This window comes from Haemorhous mexicanus, chromosome 1 (assembly GCF_027477595.1).
Source record: "Haemorhous mexicanus isolate bHaeMex1 chromosome 1, bHaeMex1.pri, whole genome shotgun sequence".
NCBI lineage: Eukaryota > Metazoa > Chordata > Aves > Passeriformes > Fringillidae > Haemorhous > Haemorhous mexicanus.
Window position 1 is genome coordinate 67,797,700 of NC_082341.1, and position 19,879 is coordinate 67,817,578.

The 19,879-nt window shown below is 38.8% G+C and overlaps 1 protein-coding gene across 1 annotated transcript in view; it reads left to right on the plus strand.

The window, feature by feature from the left end:
- The window catches only part of ELOVL2 (ELOVL fatty acid elongase 2), a 50,854-nt gene that overhangs the window by 648 nt on the left and 30,327 nt on the right, over positions 1-19,879 (plus strand). The window lies entirely within an intron of this gene.

Below are 19,879 nucleotides of genomic sequence, written 5' to 3' on the forward strand. Positions count from 1 at the left end.
CGTGTTACATAAACCGATTATTCCCGTTAATTTGTTATCTTAACAGAAGCTCTTGCTTTAGCCGTGCAATCTGTAGTGGAACACTTCCTCTTTTTTTTTTTTTTTTTTTTTTTTTCCATGTAATGAATGAACAATGGAGTTTTAGATTCTAGTTCGGCATTTAAAAGAGCTAAAGTGGAACAATGAAGTCACCTATTTAGCAAGCAATGCCGATTCCCCATAGCACATTGTGTCTTTGCAGTCATAGTAACTTTCCCAAAGGAGCTCATCCTGTTTATAAACAGCAATGCGTTAAGTGTACTGCCAACCTTACAAAGTAGGACACTATCAAAGTCGTGTTTTGCAGCCTTACATTTCGAGGCACATTGGGATGAATAATTTGGCAAAGCTTGTTGTATCAGAAGCTTGAGACGCGATTAACAACAGAGCCTAGTTTTTGTTTTATACAATTTAACAATAAAAATACTTATTTTCCCCCATAAAAAAAGGTCTTTGCATCACATATAGTAAATTCTGCCTTCCTTGAACAAAAATCAGTTTGGACTCTTCCTTCCCCCATAAATCCAGACATGAATAATAATCAAATAGTCATTCTATGAATTTACTTCAGTCCTCTTTCTAAAAGCCATGTGTCCACCTGCTGTCAGTCTGAATCTGTTTCTCCTGTGTATTCTATTTGCCACCAACTCCACCTTGGGATGACAGATATGAGAAGACCCTATTGAAAAGACCTGAAATGGTCTAATAAACTACTGACCAGGGTTCAGTAGTTTATGCTGCCTGAACCCTGTTAGAGTGACATAATTGAATTTCTATTTCTTAATAATTTGGAATATAAACACAAAAGCCATGACTAAATTACCACAGCTACACAAAGCCTAAGTTAATACCAGCCATTGATAATGTCTTCCTTGTGGCAAAGGAAGAAGGTTACAAAGATACCTGGTGTTGCAGAAGGTAATGTACATTATTTATCAGTAATTGGTACAGGTAATACCCACGTGCTCAGGAGTATGGAGGCAGCTGGAAAAAAAAGGTAAATACCCTGAACGAGTTAAAACTATTAATTTTGATTCCTTCCAGGACTGAGATGAAGTCAGTTATACTAGTGCAAATCAAGGAAGGATTAGTTGGTAACATAGGCATTGGCAACCTTGTACCAATGGAAATGATAGCTGAGACCTACCCTTAACCTGTTCTTTCTGGTTCCTAGAGCTGTCCAATTAACCTTGACATTTTTCTTGAAATGGCTGGAAGCAATAACCAGAAGTCGCCATTCAGAGCTACATGTGGGTTTAGATTAGCAAATTTTGCTCTTCTGTATGTCCAGTAATCTTAGTGTTCCAAAGTTGCTGACATTTCCCAAGCTTTGTTACCCATACATAAAGGCATTCTGAAGAAAGAATTGCCAATCTGAGAAAGTCCTTGAAGTGGTATAAAGGCTGAAGGTTACTTTGGCTCTGAAAGTTGGAAAGAGTGTCCTTGGAATAATAGTTACTGAAACAAATACCTGAGCTATTGATGAAAGCTGTTGCCATGATGCTAATGCAGGGTTAAAAGTTACAGCGCATCGATTTCTAGATGGACCTGGAGCTTGGGGGCAAGGGGTCATGGGGACTTTGGAGAATACTACCAAAGGCATCAGGAGCAAAGGTAGGACAAACAGATTTTTGGCCCAGGTGGTGGGAACATTGATTGAGCATTCCCTTCACTTGTATAGAAATAGAGATAAGCAGGCTTATGTTGCTAGTGTCCTTTAAACTCAACTGAGAGGTTTTTTCCAGCATCCTGGGTGTTCAATAATCACTATTATTTGTAGAAAGTTGCATAAGAAAACTTTTTTGTTTGTTTTGAAACTACATTTTGCTGAAGCAGCAAACCACTGCCATCGTAAAGGATTAAGTATTTCCTCATCATCCTCACCGTATGAGGGCAACCACAGTGGCTTGGTTCTTCTGTTTATGTAGTTCACTGTGGCTCTCCTTGCTTCAGTGAATCTAGGTCAAATTACACTGGCTCAGGATTTGGCTGCACCCTTGAACTTTAAACCGATTACACATTTTGATTTGTCAGTGTATTTTCCATGGGGTCAAATCCCACTTTCATGGCGTACGAGGGTGTATAACATTGCACAGTCATGGCAACTTATGCTTACAAAGATACTAGGTAGCACTAAGGTAAGCATAAACATGAGGACTGTATTTAGATATAATAGATACTTTGCCAGTATCTATACCTCTACAAGAATCCAGTGGTAGAGGGAGAGACAGAAGCTAGAATATGCTTTTCATTTCCTTCAGAGCCATTGATATCCCTGTAATCTGAAGTCAACACAGAAAGACACCTAACTTTTCTAAGCGTTCGTAAGCTTCATGGTCACCAAATCAGGATATAGACCTTGATATGGGCATACACTGACAGCAGAACATATGCAAAGAGCCCTAGAGAGAGCAAAAAATGCCTCTTCTTTGTTGACTGTAGCCTAAATAAACCCATCTCATTGTCCATTGGTGTTTGTTAGTTTCTCTTAATACTGCATGAGAAAGAGGATTGTAAAGACAGTGTTCTAGCCCCTGAACAGTGGCACACAAATTGGAAGAAAATGTTTTTCAGCAGACAGGGATCACATCAGCACAAATACCTGATGTCACAACATCCAGTGCTACAGCACCCATAAGATCTCTCCAGCTCCCGCAGAGTGAAGAGGGAATGGACTCCAGCAGCCCTGCCATCCAGAACCAGAGCAGGAAGGCAAGGGTTTCCCAGCTGACACAGAATTAATAGGCTATGAGAAAACATGCTGAGAAGCTGCATATAGAACAGGAAAGATAGGCTCTACTTGCATAGAAACTCAAGAAGAGACACTGAATCCTTTTGCACATAGTGGAATTGATTAGGGAAAAAAACTTGCAGGAACTGAAGTAAGAGTCTACCAATTCATTTGCATAGTTACAGATGCCTGCTTACCAAAACCTGCGTGCCCTTGGTGTTGATCCCTCTCATCTCTAGGAAGATCCTCTGATTCTTGAAGACTGATCATTGTATCTTCATTACAAGCAGTCTGATCTGTGAAAAAAAGCACAGTCCTCTTGTTCATCAGTAATTGGATTTTGCATTCATTTAACTTTATAGCATCTCTTGACTTTATTGAAGAAAAAGGTTAATCATAGGCAAACGCTTTAAATTTGAACCTCTGACTCAATCAAAAGTTGAGAAAAAAACCTGCAATAGTATTTTCTTAAGGCATTAGTAAAGTCCAAAGTAAGGCAAGTATAAAGGGCTGATTTATTCCCTGATCTAAGCAAAATTCAAGTGTAAATAAATAGAATAACATCATAATTCTTCCTGATGCTTTCATGTCATGCTATATGAGAGTTTTGTTAAACACTGCCTGTAAAACTGATTTAAAAGCTGAGACATTATTAAGCATCATCCAAACAGAGTCTGAAGTCTATATTCAATGATAAAATAATATGTCACAAGTGCAGTCTGATTTGTAATTAAAGAAGGCAATGGAGAAGGGAGGGAAATTATGAGGATGGAATTAAGTGTACAACTGCTTGTTCCAGCCAGAGAGCTGCTGGGATGAGCCTGCCTGGTGAGGCAGTGGTGGTTCAAGGAGGATTGCCCAGCTGTAGCAGAGAAGAAACACCCCGGGACGTGCAGTTTTGTCACATTATAAATGCCACACTTCAGACTTTGAGCACACCAAATTATTCAGCCAATTTGTGAGTGCCTGACAGTAGAGCTTGTAAATCCATTATGTGGATAAACCCTCCATGGCTTGCCTTCTCATACTCTAAATTCACAGGCCACACTGACTGTATCTTCACTCATGGGACTGCTGCACAGCTGACAAGTAGAGTACAATATGAAATGAAGTGAATATTTATGACTTCTGTTGGGCATCTAATCTACCTTACTAACCGCAAAAGCCACTTTAAGTTTTTGAGGAATAGTTAAATTCAGATTTAGGAGTGTAATTAGAATTCTTTACATCTTCAAGAAATGACTACGTTATATTGGCACTAATACTGGAAGTACACTCACTTCATGTCAGTCTAACAAGAACAGAGTGATAATTCTAAATATTGAGTTCATCTAGGTAATGACTTTTAAACTGCCCTCAATTTCCTTTCGTTTAGTCAAAACTGACTGTGGAAAAGGTCAGCTTCCCATAGTGAAGAAAATCAAACCGTCTCTGGTAGAAATTTGTAGACAAAGATATGTAATTAGAGAATAAAAAATTAGGATCATTAAGTTTTCATCATTGTTTGGAGAGATTTTGATTTTTTTCACCCTAAGGAGGACAGATATGGAAATGAAGCAAGAAATAGTTCATATTCTGCGTCATCATTTGAAAACCAATCACAGCAAGAAATGGAAATTAGAAGTAAGGTGACCAAGTTTCAAATAAATGTCCTAAACCCAAGCATTAGGAGCCACAACCAAACCATTCTTCCCCTAGTTCTTAAAGAACTTCCTACAGGATGCTAGTCAGTAGACACCATTCCTGAAGCTTTTTAGCCAGCAAAGACAATGTGGTACAGCAGCCTAACAGGGGGACTGACTTACACACATGATAAAAAGTCTGCAGCTGTTGTTGTTTCCTCTAGGTGACAATAACTGAGGCAGTTTACAGACATTTTCTATCATTAGGGCATTACCATGCAGCACAGTCATTAGCATTTTTCTTCTGAGGAAAGTGTCGCGCTGGGTGTTTCCATGGTGCAATGGGTTTAAGAGTCTTGGCTTTAAAATTCCAGTTATGTGTGGATTAAACTCTAGGATACCCACTGTTGGGGCTGATGGAGAAAGGGAGCTAATTAGCTTGTGCACCCTCTTATCCTGTGCCAGCAGACAGTGCTCTGTTGTTTGGGTTTTGTACAATTTTAAGAAGAGGTGTCCTTGGAGTTCATTAGGGCTTATTTAGAGTTTTAAAAGAGGTAAATTTAGAATTGTTTTGGAGAAGGAGACATAAGAGGACTTCCATATCCTCTGTTTTCTTCTTTATTAAGCTTGAAACCAACTGTCATTTCCTTTCCTCTCCTTGTGCCGTCTTCTTTCAATATGACTGAAGTCCAAAACATGAATTAGCATTTGAAATACAGGGTTTTGCCCTCCAGGATTTGAGGGAGAAATGGGAGGAGGAAAAAAAAAATATTTAAGGACTAGTTTATAGAAGAAGATATTTCCTTCTTTAATTGTTGTTTTTTGTTCCCAAGTGACACTTTGGAAAGCAGACATCAGCTTCTGTTTCCTTATTTCTTTATATTACACTTGCATTTTCACATCCAACTAGAAGTAAAACGAGACTGTTTCTTGCATTTTTCTGTAAGCATGGATAAAACTGTTCCAAAAAGCAAAGTGCCTTCAAATTGGCAAGGAATAAATGGTTGGCAAACTTTTTGAGAGTGATTTCCTTGTCAGGGAATTGGCAGGTCTCTTGGTAAGGCAGTTCTGAATGTTACTGTCCACACCTGCTTTCTCTCCCATTGCTGGCTACAGCCAGCCAAGTTACTTCTGCTGGAGTTTGAAAGATTAACTGTAAGGTTGTGCAAGTTCTGATCTGATAGGAGTTGGTATTTGTGCCAGAACCATGTTTTACTGTGCACATGGTGTAATTTCTTTCAGAGTTTGTCAGTAGTCCATGCAATTCCAGGGGTAAAAATCATTAAGTCTTTATATGTTTTTTATATTTATATGCTTGTCAATTTATTATTTAAATATCTTTATGTATTAAGTAATTTACACAATTTGCATTGTGACTGGCTACTCAAAATTATCCTCCTCCTCAAATTCAGATGCTTATGTGATATGAAAAATATCCCATGCAATGGGATATTTTTTAGAACCAGCTGCATCTGTCCTCTCAGCTGTTATATTATGTGTCTTCCTAAGGTAGCATTTCAGTGTTGCTTTGCTGTTACACCAGACTGTACTGTGGATTTAAATCTTAAAATCAGCCCTTCTGACCTATGAGTACTCACTTACCTTGACTTGACTCCTTTCCAAGACATATCTTTTAATACTGACAGAAAAGTAAGCATGAAGCCAGACAAAAACTCCATATTTTGAAGTAAATGGAGGAAAAAGAAAAATCAAAGACTTAGAAAACAAGTGTATCAGAAACCAGTTCAGATTAGCAAAGTCTTTATAGGTTCTTTTCTTCTTCCCACTTCCTGCTGCCACTGAAAGCAGAAATGAGAGATGTCTTCCAGCCAGCAGTGATCACCACTCTCCAAGTAGTAGACGTCTTATTTATGTGAGTTACCTAAGAAATCCAAATCTTCTGCCAAAAATTAGGTACATCCACTGAAAAATGTGTTAGAAGAATCTGGATTCACCCTTAAAAGCAACATTGGAAATTTTTTCTCTTGAAACACTGGAGCTATTGGCTTTATCTGGCAGCTTGGTGATTAAGAACCATGAGAAAGAACTGCTTAATCAGTCCTTCCCCAGAACCAGAAAAATTAAGTACATCACATCTCTAGTTTTATAGAATTCTTTTCAATTTCCAGGGCTCTTTTTTTTCAGGCAGAAATTTAGTTACATATTCTATCTAAAATTTTTTTTTTATATGTGGCAAAAGCATCACAGGATCTTCAAGCTCTCCTTTGAAAGCTGAGATACAGCTTGTGATTTCTTGGTGCTGAAAGATATTTGAAACTTGTCTTTAAAACTGGCAATTTGTGCAAGGCAACAGAAGAGGTAGCATTTAGCTTTATGTTCAGCAAAATAGAAATACCTCTCAATTTCAGTGAAAACTGAAATGAAAACCTTTTGGGTTCAATGCAGTTATTTCTTCCTTACTGCTGTAGACTTTGTAAGCCTGCATTTTAATAGTATCTGCAAAAACCCTTCAAAGATAAAAGGCTAGGTAAGAGTTATTTTGATTACAATAACTTAAAGAAAAACTAAAAAATATCTCTCATAGCCTACCTGGAGAAAAAGAACCATCATTTTCTCCCATTTTCCATTTACTAAATTAGGAGCATAATTTTATTTCAAATCTGGTAGAACTAAAATGTCCCTCCAGGACTACATTTAATAGATTTTTTTTTTTACAAAATAATTTCTTTTTCATCAGTCAGGAAGTAATTTTCTTCTGTTTGCCAGACACCTTTGGGAGATGTCAGAATTCAGATCAGAAAGTGTTTTGATGGAAAGGTACAAAGTTGAAAGCCAAGACAGAGAGCAGTGTCATTAAGACAGGTGAAGAAGGGAAACAAGACAGCACTGTTCCATTTTTCCCCCAGATGTGTTTTCCTGAGTTTAAAGGAGTGTGAGTATTCCAATATTCTGGCTTGTTAAACCTCAGGTCTTGCTGAAGCTTGACATGCACACAGCAAGCACTTAGTAAACCCAACAGGTCCTGAGTGCTCAATAGGATAAGGAACATCCTGATCAGCTGAAAACAAAAAACCCATGCTAGTCCCCTGGTCTTCAGGAAATTTGGGGGTTCATGTGTTCTTGCTTCTTTTACAGAGGCGTCCCCCCACTGTTCCACCTCCAAATATGAACAGCACTGATAAGACACTGGTGTAAGTGTAATTCTCCGAGGCTTTCATTGGATGCAATATGGTGGTTGTTTAAGCAAAGAGGATGCAATATTATTCAAATGATGAGTCAGTGTAAGTTAATAACACTGAACTCAATAACAAAGTAGAAAGCAACATGAGATTTTTAAATACCTGTGACACCTCCTTCATTCATCCAGCATTAGATGGGGTTTGAGAATTTGTTACCTGAAATGATCATGCATTTGACTCCATAAGCCAATTTAGGATATATTTTGATGAATATACAGCTGATCAGCTCCTCAGGTTAATACTGCAGGTAACTGAATTTAAATTAGGAGAGAAACATATGCACAGTCAGAATGAGGGAAGCTTTTGATTTCAATTAGAACCCTCAAATATCGCAGTGTTAATACCTAGCTGGGGAGAGTACCAGAGGACATCTTCAGACATCACCTCCTGCTTTCTTTCTTATAGCCTTCATAAAATAAATCATTCTAAATAGATGGATTTTCTTTAAAATCAGTGACACTTGGATTTCTTTTATTTTACCTGCTTACCTAGCTCTCACAGCTGTCACACATTTACTCCCTCACCACATTTATAGATTGCTTAGACTTAAACAAAGGTATGTATTTCTTGCTATAGCTGGTTTTCCAGGGGAAAGCTTCTTAGCACTGTTTTCTTGCCTGAAACATCTTAGTACTGTATGATAATAAATAACTAGATTTACCATTTTTACCTTTGCCACTCTTCCAGACAATGCATTTCACCAGCAAACAATTATTCTGTGTCTGCTAGGTGGTTTTTCTCCCTCAGCTGGGGTTTTTTTTTGAGTACAGAAGGTTCTCATTCTATCTGTTTTAAAGTTATCTGAACTGAAACTTAAATAATCTACAAGTGCCATCAGTGCTGGTTTTAATTTCTCCTGTAAAACAAATGTATTTATTGTGTTTACTTGTAAGAAATTGTCTTCTCTTCAAATAGTCATTCCTAACTTGTAAGAAATTTTCATATCTTCAAATAGTTATTCCTAACAACGCACATATGATGCAAAGTAAGAAGTGATGCTTATCCTTCTTGGAAACCTAAGCTGGTGAGGATATTCATTTTCTGGAAAGCGGTACTTGATCAGGGCATGTGATGTATATCAGGTCTCAGATACTTCAAGCTGACCTTGCCAGCAACTCTGTTTTTCTCTCACCTGGTATTAGTCCACTACAGAGCAGCACTGAGCCTCATTGATGCTTAACTGTCAATGGAACCAAAATTTTTCCAAATGATGTCTATCTTTATAATGGCTGTTTCTTCTGAGGAGCAAATCATTCAGTCTGGATGGGTATGACAGCCACTGCAGTGCAAGGCTCTCATGGAGCTGTTATGGCACATGGAAATTCCCAACTTCAATGGCACTTGACTTTCCAGGTCAGCTTAGGCTGATCCTATCAGATGATCTCCCTGAATGCTGAAGAAAGCTAGCTGTGTGAAAAGCCTCCACCAAGAAAGCTGATCTTCTAATACTGGGCATAATTACAAAGGCACAAGATGTATTGCAAGACCAGCAATACCCACTGAAGTACTGCATGTTTTCTAGTCATGTTCGCTTTACGTATTATTAGATACCGTGACATGCTTACTCTTCAGATTTTTTGGGGTTTTACTTTTCTTCTTTCAGTCAGCAGTTACTGTCAAATGGTATCTATCATCAAATGATAAATTAGGAGATAAATGTCTATTACAACTCACAAGCTTGAAATCTGCTTGATTTAAAATCTAAGGTACAGATTTTAGAAGTAGGTATTTTTGCCGAAAACTTCATGCTTTTTTCCCAGAACAATTTACACTCCAAATTGAAAAGCTTCCTGTACTGAGTTTTGTGCCCACATTTGTCACACAGCAGTTAGACAGTTTTGACCATGGGTAATAATGACCTCGAAGTGAAATTGAAAGGCTTTGCATGTGTTGGAAGATTAAGGCTGAAACCTTAGAAGCTGGGATGTGAGCTCCCTAATCCTCAGCAGCATGCTACAAACACCTCCCCCTCCTTCAAATTCTTTTCTTTCACTTTTTCCAACTTACATCCCTATAAATAGCTCAGGAAAGATCCTATCCATTTGGGCAGAAACCACCCAAAGAAATTGCATGGCAAATGACTGCAAACCAAGGAAAAACATTTCTCTAGTGGGCAAAAAACACGCCCAGATCTCCTTCACCCAAGCTGTAAGAACAAGAGCGGCTGAGGGCTGTTACTTTTAAGGATGTGGCTAAAGCAGGATACAACCTGACTATGTTACCAGTCCCTGCATGGAGAGCAACAGATAGGAAACATACACATACATACCTCAAACTTAGTTACCTTGCCAGAGTCCTTCATTCCCTGTTTTTGAAGAGAAATTAAGATACACTCAAGATACAAATTAAGATACAAGTGCTCCACTGCTGGCAGTGGGTCCAGTGAGTCTGGCCAAGTGGACTGTTACATCCCTGTGGAACTCTGCTGGCCTCTGCAGGAGTCAGCATGGAATTTACCCATCATGTGTTGGGTTATAATTGTGCTATGGACATGCCCTCTCATAAATCTTCTGCTTCTTCCAGGAGCAGGGGATGGGAATTTGCCCTGGTTTAATGTCCTTGTATATAACAGCTTGAGCAGGTTATACAGAGTATGTATCAGGGTAAGTTTTTCCTCTGGGCAGGTACTCATCCCAGTTTGACTAAGTGTTTATAGGTGCAATTTTCCACAAAGGAAAAACAGCTGATCAGAATTCATTTTAGTAGATTTAATGTATAAATAAGACAATCAGTAGGGGGTTTGGGGTGGAAAAAAGCAAACTTATAATAATAAGCATTATTATAGATGTGCTTTTGTGGGTTTAAATCCCACTTTGTTCCTTTCTCAGCTTTCTGAATTTACAGAGGTCAGTAAAGATATTTATTTAGAGGTATTCATTTTAAATATAATTCTGGTTTTACTGTTACAGTGAAAAGCTTGAAAATATGACTTTACCTTCTAGATTGTGTAGATTTATGGAAACAAGAACTTGGTGGCTCGGTTCAGTTAAAATGCGGGACAGAAGGGGTTTGATTTGGGGAATCTATACTAAAGAAGTCACTGCAAAAGCTAGCCAAAGATAGGAACACTCTCTGCTCCTGTTCCAGCTGTGCCAGCTCTCAGGCACACAGCACCATTCCTTTGCTGCAGTCACTGTCCTGCACAGCTCACATGAAGTTGGTACAGTGTATTTTAAGAGCTCCAGTTGGGAGAGTTTCAATTAACCCATCCCTTTATCTGAAATAGGTAACAGCTGTAGAACCAGCACTGCCGACAGCTCTGCAGTGTCATCCCCAGCCCAGGGGAAAGCACAGCTGAGAAGGCAGTGCATGGCAGTCCAACTCTCCAGCCAGCACAGTGGCTTTCACGGTACTTAAAATGCCACAGATGTTTAGCTCTGATTTTGTTTTTCTGTATATTTATAAGGAGTTCAGGATTTAGTTTTCTGATTTAGTTTTTCTATATGTTTATAAGGAGTTCAGTTAAATAATTGCATCCACTTGAGACTGTTTCACTCATGAGGATGAAAGTATTTTCAGGGCCATTTTTTATTACTGAAAAAATAAGGTATCCTCTGTTACAATTTTCTGTTTATGCATGGAACCTTTAATATTTAAAACAGTTTTCTGTGCACAGTCTCTAGGTATTGCAACTTTAAAGTACTTCAGGAGTATGAAATTAATACAAGTGAATTTCACAAATTCATAAGATATTGCCTACACGTACTGTACACGGTTAAGTGATGCAAACAAAACCTGCTGCATTTCATTAATTTTCTTACATACAGTACTTGTATCATTTTATATGTTAGAAGTGCCTTCTAATTCATACATCCTGACAATGAAACTTTGTAACTGGTTTAAAACAAATGTTAATTATGTAGGGAGCTGTCAGTTTTTCCATCATCTCTTACAGTTTTCCTTTTTTTTTTTTTACATGCTTCAGAAGCTGTATTCAATCTTCTACCACTCTTCTCCTTGGCAAAAGGGTGTCTATAAAGGGAATTAAGACTGCAGGAAAAAGTCTGAATTAAGCAATTATTTAGTTAATATTTTACAAGTTGAGTTCTTGACTTAGAGTTTTCTGAAGGGCTGCTGACAATTGCCTGTCAAAGATTACAAGATGTAAAAAGCACCTCAACACTTTATTTAATTTTTATATGTTTACATTTTAGTACCCTAATTTAATTTCTTGTCTTTTAAAGAGAAAAACACACAGCCCTACTTTTAAGTGTGCCCAGAGGAACTAGAAATGCTACCCACACAGATTTTCAAATACTCCTGCCTTGTCTCCCCTGCCAGCAGCCGAGGACCCCCCAGCACCAGTATGAGCTGATTAAGAAACTCAGCCAAAACTGTTCACTGGGGGAAAGCCCCAGCCAGGGAACACATTTTATAAAATCCTTTTTGATCCCCCTGTCTCCGTCAGGAGGGGCAGGCAGTCCCTTGCACATTAATCCCTGCCGTGGGGACACAGTTGCAGACATCTGGGACGGCAACCAAGAAACCTACTTCTTTGGCATAGAGTGCCCTTTGTCCTCCTGCACTGCCAGGATTGTGGGAAAATCAGAGCTCTTGCTTTTGGGGTTTTTTGATGAGTTTTGTTTTAGTTTGGGGTTTTTTTAAGGTTCTTTGTCCAACAAGCCACGAGATCGTGTGCAGAGGTTGAGGATCCATTCATCTTATATCGGGAAGTTTGTTGCTGTGGAAAATGAAGAGATTTTCACAATACTAAAAAGGATATGTTGTCAGCTTGTCCCTGTTTCTTTCTCCAGAAAAATGATCAATTGTGTATGCAAAGCACAAAATAAAGTCCTGCATGCATTATACTAAGTTATAGAATAAGCTTCTCAACAGCAACAAAATCTGTCTGCAAATAGTGAGGAAAACAAATTTATCACGATATGGCATACTGAGAAAATTGAGCTGCCGTATAAACTTGTTGTTGTAATTCTCCTCTACCATTTCTTTTGCTCCCTGTGCCCTTTTGGTTTATTTATTGTATGGGTCTAAATGGAGGATGCAAAATCTTTGTTGCAAAAACTGTGTAGTAGCACATGTGGCAAATTTTGGGCAAACACTCTACACCCAGTACATATTTGGGGAATGTTTTGTTCCAAAACTAAATATTCTGGTAAATCCAAAGCCTTAAAAGGGTGATTGCCTCCTTTGTTTTGGTAGAATTATTTTCCTGTGCAGCTGGCTGCCTTGCTCTTATATAAGGTGAAATTGTATACTGGTTCTTCAGATGCAGTTTGGTTGGGCATCCTCTATCAAGCCTAGTTGTTTGGAAGCAGGTAAGTTAAGCTGTGCAGGCTTTCGTATTGCTGGTGTAAAATTAATTCTGACACTGATCTGCCTTCCCAACACCTTGTAAAGTCAACAAGAGCTGAACAGACAATTAAGAAAGCAACCAAAACAGAATTAACTTCTCTCTAAAAAAACTCATCAGGGTTCTTTGCTTGTAACTTTAAGACCTGCCTGCTCCAAAGGAAACTTTCTGTTATTCAAGCCAGGATGGTTGCTTTGCTAGAGAAAGTGATGTATTCACTAGGGCTGTTAGAAGGAGGCAGGATTTTTATCTACTGTTTCATTTTTTAAGTGATTTTCTTTTTGTTTATTCCCTCACCATCACATATTCTTGTCACATCGTCACTGTCAGGAATTATGCTCCAGCTCAGGTCATTCTGTCATTTTAAATCTGATTTTTAGGGCAAAGGAAAATGAGGTCAATAATTGCTATCATTTTCTTGGGAACTGCCAGGCCGCATCTGAGGTCTCCCTAGAGAAATCTTCTTTAATTACAAGTTAAGCTGATGTTCCCCTGTGTAGCAGGTAGAATTGAGCAGGATTACTTTTTAAAGGATTGCACTGATCTGCTTTAGTGACAGTTTCATTTTGAAATTCTGATAACAAGCAAGAGGATGGATTATAAAGATACAGTTCTTGGGAGTGTACATGACTGATAGATGCTGCAAATTTGGCCACAGTAGCAACTCTTCCTTTTCTCTCTTCTTTTAAGGCCCTATAAGATATATTTTAAGAGCTGAAATTGGCTTGCATTATTTTAGTGATTACTTAGCATGTTCACAAAGAACAGAGCAAAAAAATCTTGGGAGTTGTAGAAGGGAAATCATGCAAACAGTCATTCAAGAAAGGGGATTTTTCACTTGGAAACATTGTGACCCTCAGCCTTTGATAAGACCGAGAAATGAAAAATGTGTAAAGGGTGCAATGCTTTCAAGCACTTCAATTATTAAAGGGTTTTGTAAAGTCAAGTAAATATTAATGGGCTCTTGAATCACTTTTCTTCTAACCCATGCAATTGTAGTGCAGAAACCTTCCAAATTCTTTTTCCTTGTACTTAAAAAAAAAAACCAAACAAACCTTGAACAGCTGATTAAATTTGCAAAAGCAATTTATCTCACAATAACTGATCTGACAGTAGTGTGACTGGTAAAACAAGTCTTGCCTCATTTTATGGGAGCAGTTAATATTTTCTATGATTCCTAGCAGGTTGCATAGTCCAGAAACAGGACTGATGTCTGAAATGTTTTCACCAAAATTCTTCTGTCTCTTAGTGCTTTCTCACCTATGGTATTGATGGTGTTTTAACCTGATTTGAATCCTGATGGAAACCATAAAGCAGCTATTCCTCCAGCCTTATTCCCATGTGTGGGATGAGCAGGTGCAGTGCTGAGCAGGACTACAAAATCAAGTGAAAAGAGACATCTTATTAAACAAAATGTAAAATCCCAAAGCAGAAGGGAGCTAAATATTAGTGCCCTTTTATCAGAAGTGGAAAGTCTGGAGTATGTTGGCTCCCCAGCTGAAAACAGCCCAAAGTCTCATTTCCAATGTGAGTCACCAACCATCAACCCACAACTGATCAGATTTGAGAGAAAACTGTTCCTCCAGCATCTCCTGGTTGTGAAGGCCTGTCACACAGAACTGAGGTGCTTGCAAAGTGCCTGCTCTTGTCAGCAATCCCCAAAGCCATGCAAACAGTTTTTAGGAGTTTTACACCAAGTAAAGTGTTGCACAACTCACTTCTCAAATGTGACTGCACTAAAGCAGTACATGATGGGCTTTGGGCTTTTGTCATGCATTATTATAAATTTGTCAGTACAAGGCAGAGCTTGCTCTTCTACTTCACTGCAGCTAAATTCTGGCATTTTCAGAGAGCCATGAGAGTGCTCTTTGTGATACCTCTGTATCACGAATTGAAACCCAGTCTTTCAAAGGAACAAGGGAAAAATAGAAAGCAGGGTATTTTTGTTAGCTAGGAAGAGAGAGTGAAAACACAAATGCAAAGCTTTTACAGTTTGATCTTCATTTTGTATCCCAATTTTTTAGAAAGGTGAATGTTAGAAGATCGAAAAGTAAATTTAATATCTTCCTTTCATTTCATTGGGTTATCATCCATTGCATTTTCCCTTGTGTGTGAGGTAATTTTGCCAATCCCTAAGCTGTTGTTTCAGACAAGCAGCAGCAGGAGGAGTTGTCTGTAGATTCACACCTGTAAAAAAATGAGAAACAAATTCAGCAGTGAAGGTGGATATTGCACCTGAGCGGGATTACAGCTGGTGTGGGGCACTGTGGTTACAGCCATGAGCAAGATGGGGTGCAGGCTTGTTTTGGGAAAGAGCAAGCATAGCAGGTCTCCTTGGGTCACTCTGCCATTCTGAGGTGACCAGCCAAAGCCTGGCCTGGAGCTCAGAGACCTGAAGTAGAGCGTGCTTGATGTTTTGGGGGCAATGAGCAAGCTCAAAGGGATCTCCTTCCTCAGGGTGAGGAACACTTGTACCCACAACTTGTACTCACAGGTGCCATGTGGGCAGCAAGGCAAAGGCTCTGCCTTTAGTAGGCCACTGTTTCTCTTAAAGCTCTCTGAGAATAATACTCAGAGAGCCATAAGATGCCTAAGGATGGGTTGTTAAGGGAGCCCTGTGCTCTGACTCATGTGGAGGCCACCCAAACTCACACACCACAGAGGAAAGTGTGGCAGTTTCTCAACCTTAAAGCCCAAAGTCATCTGCTTCCCTTTCACCAGAAGGAGAGATAACACAGGAGCAGATACTGAAGGATGGGGTTGGCTTTCTGCCACCAGCTGCTTTGGCACAAAATGGGAATTAAGTCAGGGGAGGTCTGTGCCAAGTCCCTTCTGGCCTTGCTCTTTAAACTCTGTGGTAGTTTCTATCTGCCTGTGGGAGCTGTTGGTTTAACTCTGCTGCTTCTGCACTTTGGGCAATGCCAGGAGATGTTTGCTGGCTCCACTATTCCTGTTCCTAATGTTCTGTCTGGTTTGGGTGTGGAAACACCCACGAAAAGTACCATTGGCACGAATGGAACTGCATAAAGGTGACATTATTCACCAGAGGCATGGAATTTGCACAGAAACCTGGTTTAGGTGCATGCTTGCCAAAAGATCAATTTCTAATTCCCCAAAGCACAGAGGCATATTGTCAAGAGGAAAGATTTCTTCTTTGAGTGACCTGTTCTGATGGAAGGTCCCTGCCCATGGTGGGAGGGTTGGAACTAAATGATCTTTAAGTGATGATCTTTAAATGATCTTCAAAATCAAACTACTCTTCTAACTAACTCGAAGTCATGTCTGACATCTTTTTATGACTTTCTTAACTGCTTGGGCCGGCACATCCCCCTGATTTTTGAGGGTAGTCAGCTATTACCACCATCAAAGAAAAGGGAAAAAGTGGAACTAAAATAATTCATCTCAGCATTTGGATTGTAGTCCCTGCTGTGACACATACTTAAGTTTTCCATAGGGAGACAAGAGCTGTAGTTGCAGAAAAATAAATTCTGGAGTTAACTGCTAGTCTGAGGCTCAGGGCAGATTTAGAATGCAAGCTGAAGGTCCACTGACAGATTAAACAGAGAGCAGGTGTGAACACTTGTATCACAGGCACACCTGGCATGCTGGCTGCTGCCTGTATCCAAGTACTGCTTTCTTGTTTTGGCTGTGTTTGCAAGGGGAAATACTTGTGAAGGTGAAAGATCTGTTTGAGTAGAGAGAATATAGAAGTAAAATTGAAGATGAAATTAAATTCAGTTTGCCAGTGTAAGGAGCATCTTTCAGCATGCTCCGGGTAATTTAGGCAGTCAAATATTCTGCTTCAAGTTTGATGCAAATACTACTGGCAGCCTCCTGCTTCCCTTCAGGCACTGCTAAGCCCTGTGGTAAAATTTCTCTGGGCAGCAATAAATTAAGAGAATCTGAAGTCAAACCACCTAGACAGCTGAAATGCCAGATAAAACCTCTGGCTACATTTAGCTGTGTCTTTCCATGGTTACCAAACTTCAGATCCTTTCATTTTTTATATCATAAATGGCAAGCCAGTATTCTTGTTGAAGAAACGACTTCAAGAAAATTGCATTTTCTTCCGGGCAGTGTAACCTGAGCAGCTACTCAGGGAAAACCTGCAAGCCTGCTTTCCCTTTGCAGCTGCCTTGCCCATATCTTTACCTCCTCGGTAACACCATCATCAACTCAGCTCTCTCTTCAGTGACTAAATCAGCACAAGAGAAGGTGTTCAGCACTTCTGGCTGTAACCCCTGTTCCAGCAGCTGTTCTCAATTCCTTCCAGAGAAAACTCACCTATCTGATGAATCAGTTCCCCCACCAATTTGCTTTGTCAGATAACAGGCAGACCTGCCAGCTCCCAGCCTCACCTAGGCTGCCAACCCGCAGTCAGTCATTTCCAAATTCATGCAAAAAATAACCCTCAACTGCAAAGATCTGTCCAAAAAAGTGCTGAATTTGGTAATATCAACTGGGAAAATATCCAGACATTTGCACATATGCATGCAAACTTTATCAGTGGAATGAATCATATATTGCATAGTATGAAAAATTAATAGGACTCAAATAGGATCTGGTTGAAAACTACTGAAAATCAAATAAAATTTTTAGACCAGACACAGCTCTCATTAAGACCTTTTAGAAATACTGTATTTTTCTCAAACATAGACAGGGCTATTCTATGTTACCCTCAAAGATGCTCTTGAAGTTTTAAAAAATAATTTACTGACCACAGTAACAACATCTTTCTTTCTTGGACTGCTTACACTTTAATGTGAAAGCCTTTAGAAGAAAGAGGAAGAGAACCATACAAAGACTATTCATTTTTTATTTTCTGTGCTAAAGCTGGAGTGGCCTTCTTCTATTTTTTTATTTTTCCACCATACAGTATTTTTCAGAGATTTTTGCATTATTTTAAAATGTATTACACAGCCTGCATTCCCAAAACAAAGATACATCTCTCTCCTTTCTTGGAATTCTAAAAGAATAATTATTTAGATGGAATAGTTCACACATAGTTCTTTTCTTAGCCATTCTTGGCTATTTTCTGCAAAGCAGGAGCATTACCAAAGGTTGTCCACATATTATATGGGCATCTTTCCAGACCCAGAGCTCCAGCAGGACTTCCCTCTCTTCCCTTGGCTTCAGTCACTTCTGTCACACTAAATTACATGCCTTTGAAGGAGAGGTGGAAGGATTCAGGCAGTGAGATTGCTACAGCAGCAAAAACATTTCCCATGGGTCCATCTTATGTTGGCAAAAGAGCCCTTTAGTCAGCCCAGGTTACCACAGAGGGCTGTGCTCCTCCTAGGAGTTCTGGCACCACCACTCTGCTGGGTGAGGCTTTTGTGGCACAGCCCCTAATCCTGGTCAGCCACCTGAGTGGAGAGAATGTCCCAGAATGTGGGACACAGAAATTACCTGTCAAGTAAGGACTCCAGTTTCTGTCTCTTCAAATGATTAGTCTAAAATGTTAATAAAGAAGAACAAAGATATTGTCTCTTCTAGCTATTTTTTTCCCTTCCTCCCATTACATCCATGGGACATAGCAGCAGCCTCATGCCCCAGCTACTTGTGCTTCTCTCATGAGCTCACTCCAGATTGTTCCTACTCTCATTATCTAGCAGTGAGATCAATATATTAAGCATAAATTACACAAAGCAGCAGTTTTTTGCCAGTTCCTGGATGTCCTGCCTCCCAATTTCCTTGAATATCTTCCTGCTTATAAGACACAATTCATAGAAGCATCTGGCTCACCTTTCTGCCTTCAGCTTCCTTTGCAGTTCACATATAAATCCCTAAATAAGTGCTTTCTTTTGGGATTTTTTAATAAAAAAATTATATGTATCTGTTTCCCCTGCAAATATAACACACAAATCATAGAAGGTAAAGATGATAAAACCCTAGCAGGTTGTCTGAAGCAATGGAGAATTGTCCCTCACTGTACATTTTTGTTCAAGAGTAATTTCAAATGCTTCAAGCAATAAAAAAGTAAACAATTTAATCTATAGGCAGTTCTGAGTTAGACTCAACTTCGTTTCATTTCATCTGCTACTTCAGCCATTCTAGAGCCAGCACTACCATTTAAAAAATCTTTTTTAATATTTGTCTATTTAAATATATGCATGGTAGCATCTAAGGTCAGTTTCTTAACATGCTGCTAAATTTGGATTCATTCCAGTACTTTGCAGACACTGAATATGTACAGAGCAGAACTCTTCAGGGAATCAAAGAAAAATTGCCCTTTAAATAATAAAATAAATAATGTATGTATTTTCAATCAGGGTAGTTTAAAATATCACTGCTACTTCCAGGAGCTGTATCAGAGAGCAGAGGCTGGCACCCATTTCCACTTTTTCTTTGAAGTCTGAAATGAGATCTTGTTTTGTACAGAGTCTTCTAATTTCTATGTAGATGTGTATGAAGAAGAAAATAATTATCTTGGATTTTTGAGGTAGTGAATGACATTCAAGGCCTTTGAATTAAAAAAAAAAAAAACCAAAACAAACCAACAGTAATACAAAACATTTCCAGGTAGTGTAAGTAAGATTGAATGTAGTTTATTCATCTGTAAGAAGTTTATTTCAGAGAGTTTTTTTCATGTTTCTATTGGATCCAAGTAGTTTCGTTATAAAATTATAGAAAGAGCGAGCCAAAATTAATTGAGGCAGTGTTTTCACTGATCAATAAATAATGCCTAATGGCAAATCATTGCTATTTTGAGAAATCAAAGGTATTTTTGACAAATCAAAGTTATTTTGATATCTGCACTATTTAGATAGCATTTACCTAATTTTTACATAGCTTGTACTACTTTTGCTAAAACTACTAGATATTTGTCTCTCAATATATCTTACAAAGATATATAAATATATAACAAGAACTGATATATTTTTTACATACCCAGTGATTTTGAAATTGTTTTAGGTGCAATGGCATGAAAAGTAATTCACTGCTGTGCCCTGTGCTACCTATTCACTTACCTACA